Below are 7429 nucleotides of genomic sequence, written 5' to 3'. Positions count from 1 at the left end.
GACTGGAACCAGGCTAGGGCCGTGCCAGTTACTCCAAGGTTCTTAAGGCGGCAAATCAGGATATTTTGATTGACAGCGTCAAATGTGGCACTGAGGTCAAGAAGCATGATTGCTGTTTTGCCGCCCTGGTCCAGAATCTTTTGGGCAGTCTTTCTGTCATGAAAGTTACCCCTTAGGACTGCTGATACCCATTTCAACTCTTTCATTGGCTAATTTGACAGAGGTAGGGTTAGCCTGCATCTATTTCTTAAAAGTAATCTTCATTGCTCCCACGCATTACTTTCTTCATCACAGTCCTGCATTCCCACCCTCCCATAACATTGGGTCATGATGTCTCTTGTTTGGTATTTCCAGGCTATGCTGTGCTTGTGGTACAAGTTCATAGCCTTGAAAAGGGTTTTCGACACTGCTGTATGACCTCACGTATTAGGACTATGGATAAAAAGGTGAGATTCGGACTAATAAAAATTAACCATAAGTAAATGGGATATTTTCTGTTCCTTAATGTAAGTTTCATTACTCCTATTCTTATATTAGGTTTTGGACTGATCCATAGTCATTCTCAAGGACATAAATCTATTAATTTTGACCGACCCTTTCATGAATCAAAATGGATAGCATAATGGTTTTCGACATTAAGTGACATTATTTCAATCAAATTGCATCTCTATTGATCTGATTTCCTATGGTATTATATTTATTGTTTAATATCCAAGTGCCGTAACTGGAATGAGAAGAAATTTGTATATATTTAAATAAAAATTTCCATATAAAGAAAACGTTTGTGAAAAATACCCGCTAAGCACTGTCTTGAGTTTTTTCATCTTGAATACCATGGCCATTGTAAGCTAATCTTTTACGCATATATCTGTAATCCTACAAGCAAAGGAGAATCCTAAAATGTGTATAGTTCATAAATAAGAGAATACACTCTGCTAGTGTGAAGATATATTGCTTATTAAGGTTTGTAACCTTGAGGTATTGAATAGTTTGTTTCTACATGGAGATTATTGTGATGATCAGGGATAAAACTGGGTTCAGGTGCTTCCCATTTTGTGCTTACTCATGAGTACTTTAATACCACTGACAAATCAGAAAGGAAAGTGTAACAGTATGGATGGAGTCCTACAACTTCTCCTGAATGTGCTTTTGCACTCTTTTCCAATTTACAAACGAGGTATTCATGGAAATCTACTCCTGGTGAAGGTTTCCATGTGTAGTATTACTCCTTTTGTGTGACTTCTTCTAAGGCTGTCTATTTCCCCTGTGCGGCGTTGTACATATTATTTAATTCTTCACAGCGGAAATGGCAGCTGAATGTGCAAAAACAAGTTTTATTTTTTTGTTTTAATTCAAAGGAAAAATATGTTTCCTTCTGGAGTAAGCCCTTTTCTTATAGCCCCTCCAAATCTAGGGATGTGCCTTTACCCATTGCAGCTTACATAGGCAGTAACTGTGGTCCTTGGCTGCAGAATATAATTCACCATTTCCAGGCTGAAAACAGGCCACATGGAAGTTTGTGAATACCTTCATACATTCATGTTTGTATGCATTTCTACACTTCCAAGCAAACCACGCACTGGAACTCTTACTAACACCCACTGGGTGATCTTTACTACTGCAGATTTCTCCTCACAAATCACAAATAAATCTGCATCAGTAAAACCATTTGTGTATCCTTTTTTTTTTATTCTAGCAAGGTGGAAATTAAGGGATTTTGGACGTAAACGTGTGTTTATGGCCAAAAATACCTTTGCGCTATTCATGTAGAAGAGGGAAGGCAATCTTGGGTAGTTACTGAGGACTTTAGGTTATCTCAAGATATACTCAGTGGCAAGTTTTTGTCTTTGAAACAAGTACCTTGAAGGATTGCAACATTGTTGTGCTTGGTATCTTTAGGACGGTGATAGATGGATGTCCATTGGAGATAAGTACAAAATATTACACTCAGATGGTGTGTTGTTTGAAGTGACAAAGAGAATAAAAACTATGAGTAAGACAACATTTTAGCCAAGATTTGATGATTTTCCAAATATGTGTGTTGCATGAAAGAGCATGTGTGTGAAGTGATGGAAGTATGCCCTTTGGGTGAAGATCAGCTGCTAATATGCTGTGTAGAACCTTTTAAGGAAATTCATTCTACAACTATTGCTAGATGGATAAATATGATAATGAACAATAGTGATGCGGATATGTCGGTCTGTACAGCTCACTCTGTCAGAGAGGTGATGGTGAACAAGGTTTTTTTGTCTGAATGACATGTTGAAGTTAACTGACTGGCCAAATGCTGGGGTCTCTGCGAAGTTTTAATTGAGGCCTCTATACCATATACATAATTTTGCATTCAGGGGCTTTAAACATGCATAATGATAGCCTTTGGACTTACCATGATGATTCTCCACAGTTATGATAGGAGAATCTGGATTTTATCAAAGGCCCGTCGCTAACATTATCCTTCTCATCCCAGCAATAAGATTGAGGGGAGGTTGCTTCTATTGGATCATATTGAGGGGAATATAAAAAAAAAAAGATTTTGTTTCTGTTAATATTATGTATTTTTTTCTCCTTTACAGATGGCCAGTAAAGATGAAGCTGAGTATTGTGGAGTTTTACGTGCTGCTCAAAACCTAGAGCCATTGTAAGACAGGATTTGCGGAAAAGTGGAAAGGTGTTTTTTTGACTTGGAGCATTACTTCAAAGACCCAGGGAATGGAACGCATTTGGATTACATTCTATTCCATGTTCGACTATCAACATTCTAATTCTTAAGAAGTGTTCTTTACCAGGTGTTTTGAAGTGCCTTTAAGTGGTTGCTGAGGCGTGGCAATAAAGATTGTTATGTTTAATGCTTGTCTCTGTGTCTTTATCAAAATTCAGATTCTCCTGTTGTAGCTTTGGAGGACCGTCATTCCTGCCTATTCATTACTGTACTCAGAATGCTTTACAATCAGGTGCTCTTCCTGTAAGATGCAGTGCCACAGAATGTCTGCCCATCAATTATTGGGCCACATAATGTTTGACCTTCTTAACGTGCTTTTTCTTATTCATTGGCATCTGAGCACATATCTATCAAGACCTTCCTGTCCAGTTGGCCTGAGAGTGAGACAGTTCATCTGTCTATCCGTGCATCTGTCAGTACAACAGAATAGTATTCTAGCCATTTTCCTCATGCTTAATTGGATTGCAGTAAAATGTGAAAATCCCATCAGTTGGTTGCTAACATGGGCCCTAGTTATTTATGCAAAAGTCATATGGCCTTATTACGAATTTGGCGGTCTGACTGACGTAGGACCTCGTTGCCCCGGCCAGCAGCCACCGACGCTGGCCTTCCAAAGACCGCCTTATTAAGAGTTGAACACTTGGCCAGTAATATGGAGGTTGGGCTATTGCAGTGGTGGTATTTTCTACAAATATATTGTTGCCTATGTGTGCATTTCGACAGCATATGATGCACACATATGCATGATATATGTGGGAAAATACTACATTCCAATTACCGGGGTTCAGTCCATATCATATGTGGGCAGTCCGGGCAATTGATATGGTTCGAAATGGAGTCACCAGAAAATCGCCGCAAACAGTCGTAATCCTCGGCTGAAGATCCTGCTGTGAAGGGGGGACCTGGAGAAAGGGATCCACATCGAAATCTGTCTGGGAGAAGAAGAAAGGGGTGAATATGCATCCCAAATCCTTAGACACCGCCACCTTGAAGCAGCTCCGCTGATGGAACAAGCATATTTTAAGAAACACAGCAGTGCAGCTCCCGGTGAACCACCCTATGACGGCAGTCTTTCCCCAACCCGGAACCCGGCACTCGGCAGACTGCTGGCGTTCTCGGTAGCCCAGAGACAGTCTTCGCTAAGCCGAACTGCCCAACTCATAATACGGTGGTCAGACTGCCAGGCTCACTGCCGATACAGCGGCCAATGATGCCACCAAAATCGTAATAAGGCTTCTAATCTTAAGGTCTTTAAGTTAGTAAGCGAATGTCTACTTCATATTGTCATAGGACCATTAGACTATCAATTGAGAGACTTGCACATGACCGAATTTTAGGATGCAGTGCACTTCCAAGAGGCAATGAAAAGTGTGCACTTTTGAAGGCTAAATAATAGTATGCTTTTCCCTACTGACTTACATCTCACTGCAACTCTTGTCATTTGACCAAAAATGATTTCCTAAACTCGTTTCACTCCAACCATCTGGTAGCACCGAAACAGATGCCCTTGAAATACTGCATGACATTCTCAGAAAAGTGGCTGATACCAAGGCATATTTCTTAGTCCTGCTGGCCTTGCCATCTGCATCCAACAAAACAAATCATGAAGCAGTCATCAACACCCTGGCCCAGGATGGGAGTAGGGAGTCAAGTGCTGAAATGATTCTCATCCTTCTTGTTATCAAGAAGCCATCAGCCATGCACTGCTCCTGGGCAGATTGGCTAGGTTCGGGATAGGAGAGCAAGCCCTCAAATGGTTAACAGCCTTCTTATCAGGGAGGACGCAGAGGATCCAGCTAGCAGATCAGGTCTCCGATGTGGGCACCTTAGCCTGTAGCCTGTGGAGTCCCGCGGGGTTCTGCGCTTTCTCCACTCCTATTTAATCTTTATTTACAACCATTGATAGAGTCCCTGGCAAACATGAACTGTAAAGTTTTTAACTACGCCGATGATACTCAGCTGCTGCTGAGTATCGACAATACACCATCGGCTCAGTCCACGGCCCAAGACATATTACGTTTTACAGTAAACTGGATGTCGTCCAATTTACTGAAAATCAATCCAGATAAAACAGAAGTTCTCGTAGTTTCAACCTCCACTTCCCCCTGGAATGATTTGTTCTGGCCACAAGAACTTGGACCTACCCCAAAACCGTGCCCTTGTGTTAAGAGCCTTGGTATGAAAATTGATCAGGAACTCTCGATGACTAACCAAGTGTCCGCTGTAGTTGGTTCTTGTACCAATTTGATCAGGCAACTGCGTAAGCTCGTCCCCCTACTCTCAAGGAATATGCTTCGAACCATTGTCTCAGCCACAATAGTGTCCAGAATCGACTACGGCAATGTATTATACCTTGGCCTCCCAAAAAACTCAGCCAATCGTCTTCAGGTCATTCAGAACGACGCAGCACGCTTGATATTTGGAGTGCCGAGGCGGACTCATGCCTCCCCTTTGCTCCATAGGCTACATTGGCTGCCAATAGTACAAAGAGTCGAATTCAAGAGTTTGTGTATCTGCCACAAAGCAATCCACGGACAGGCGCCAGCCTACATAAAAGATAGGCTTGAAATATATGAACCCAAGCGCGCCCTGCGATCGTCCGGTTCTTTTCTGCTATCCTGCCCACGCTTTAAGCTGGCAACAAAAGGAGGCAGATCCTTTTCAGTTCAGGCTCCTATCATCTGGAATAAGCTACCGGAGGCGCTTCGCAGAGAATCCAACCTTCTCCACTTTAGGAAGTCCCTGAAGACTTTACTTTTCAAAGACGCATTTACATCTCAGTAGTCGGTTACTAGCTTACTAGCTTCAGACACTTCTATTCTCTCATCTTGTTTCTTGTTGCTGTACTTGGTCAGTAGCGCTTTGAGACCTGTCGGTGAGTTGGCGCGTTACAAAACCCAGTTACAAATTACAAATTACAAATCAATATCTCAATCCATACAAATAGACTCATTCAGATCTCCAACAATACTGCTGAAGTGCCTCAGACACCATCAGTCCCACCCTGTTTATTCAGTCTCTACATGGAACCACTTGGCACTATGATGCCAGAAAAGGCCATCAACAGCCAGCACAAGATCGGTGATACTCGACCTGACCAGAAAAACACCATCACAGATAAGATGTTTATGAATAAACTAAGAAACTGGATGAACTCCTGTTTCTTTACCCAGTAAACAACGATGTGCTCCACTGGTAAAGAGAGCAAACATGGCTTGAACTACTCTGGCCTCCAGGCGTGTACTGCAGGTTGGTCCCATCAGCTAAATCACTTGGTTTCATCCTTTATCAGAACATCACTATGCTGCCCCACATACCCAAGCTTTCCATAACTGCCTCATTTCAACCTGAAGACCAAGTAATAGTTTTTCCCTTTCTTGTTTTCCTGTTCTTTACTCAAGTTTGATGTGTTCTGCTGTTACATGTGTAGCGCTCCATTCACCATGCAGGATGGTCAATGCAACATAAGTATTGTAATGCCTGTAACATAAATGTTATGTCTCAAAGCCTTGTAAAGGTTTACAAAGCCAACATTCTAACACTGAACCTAGGAAAAAATAAAAGGGGAAGATTTTAGCAGATCACAGATTTCCTTAAGAGTTCAAGCAAGTTGACTTGTACCTACTAAATGGGATTGATTTAGATTCTAAAAGATCAACCTCAAAATGTTCATTAATATAGCCATTATGCAACTAATTTGAGCACCACTGGGCCAATAGCGTTACTTATTTTGGGGATGTTTTTTTACAATGTAGAGACCTTGCTATGTCGTTCAAGTGGCTTCTCCTAAAAACTTTCACTGTGGCAATTTAAAAAAAATCTTCAGACTGAATGGGATAAGATGGTGGAACTGGGGTATCCTGATTTTTTAGCAGAATAGTGATTGTATTCTATAAGTGTAAATAAAGATAATGGGCTCCTGGAATGTGTGTCTAATTATCTTTTGTTTCCACTTTCTGAATTTTTATGAAGTGTTAAATTATTATATGAAAAATTTAAATTCCTATGGGAGACGGAAGAAGTCTTCAGTTGTTTGTGAAACTTGAGGTCATAGGTCGCTCTGCAGCATACTCAGGAAAGTAAATTGTTGACCTTATTGGCAAGCAATTTTACTCTGGTTTGTACATCTGGCAGGATGTTAGTGATAGAAGTTACTTATCTCAATTTCAAGGCCCTTAGTCCAAGCAATCAACATTCATTTGTGTAAACTGCTTAGACACCCCCAAGGTCACATTCTGGTTACATCTTTCACCAGCGTTATCACATTTGCAAACACTTTTTTCAATCGACAAGCTTCTATTAAACACGCATATTGAAAACAGTCTACAGGCAGATATAAAACGAAGGATTATTTCAAAATGGGTGAACGATGGTTTACATGTATTTTATGCTTCGACAAACCGCCCTTTGAATCTTTGGTCAAACATATTGTTTCTTCAATCAATTTCTATTATGCATACTTCTTCTGTAACAGCATCTTGCATTACCATATCATTAGGCATAGCATTTTGTACAGGTTTTGGCTGTAAGGCAGCAGAGATAGTGGACCAACAGGTACCCATCAGGCATTGTACACAACAGCAGACTAGCAACAATCCTGCCACTAGTATTATTATCCATTTGAAAATTGTCCAGCCTCATTCTCTAAATCATCCCAATATGCCAAAGAACCTGTATGTACTTGTACCACCATCATGGTGCACTTAGTCT

This window comes from Lissotriton vulgaris, chromosome 10, assembly GCF_964263255.1.
Source record: "Lissotriton vulgaris chromosome 10, aLisVul1.2, whole genome shotgun sequence".
NCBI classification, from domain to species: Eukaryota; Metazoa; Chordata; class Amphibia; order Caudata; family Salamandridae; genus Lissotriton; species Lissotriton vulgaris.
The sequence above is the reverse complement of the archived record's forward strand: the minus strand, read 5'-3'. Positions refer to the sequence as shown.